The sequence below is a fragment of the Galeopterus variegatus genome, unplaced genomic scaffold (assembly GCF_000696425.1).
Source record: "Galeopterus variegatus unplaced genomic scaffold, G_variegatus-3.0.2 Scaffold5058, whole genome shotgun sequence".
Taxonomy (NCBI): domain Eukaryota; kingdom Metazoa; phylum Chordata; class Mammalia; order Dermoptera; family Cynocephalidae; genus Galeopterus; species Galeopterus variegatus.
The window spans coordinates 101,103-101,593 of record NW_007731169.1 but is presented as its reverse complement, the minus strand read 5'-3'; positions in this window follow the sequence as shown (position 1 = coordinate 101,593).

Here is a 491-nt window from a genome sequence, read left to right as displayed (position 1 = left end):
TATATTTCAACCCCAAATCCCCAACCATATTTTAATAGAAAAATGCATATAAACAATTTATCCTATAGGAGAGATGCTTAAAATGTTGCTTCCTTTTCACCTGACAATAAATTTATCAATCAATAGTTGTTTTGTATTCAGTAGTATGGCCTATTTTTGTGCCAAATTTCAACACTCCAAATGCATTTGTGAGACTAATAATCTCACATTTGTTAAAATCACAAAAAATAAAATAAAATTTGCTCTTACTTTAAGGCAGGATGATTTCTAAGTGACACAGGCTATTAGTATAAAACTAACAGAACATTGTACTAAAATGTGGACATATGAAAATAAAATCCTACCAAAAGTCAGGCACAAAAGAATAAAGATTATTATCCCTCTACTAACTCTATTAATTAGAAAACAAGTCTACATTAACAAAACCAATTTATTGGGAAATAACTTGGAATCTCACAAAATTTAAGATAATCTTGAATGCTAGACAACAT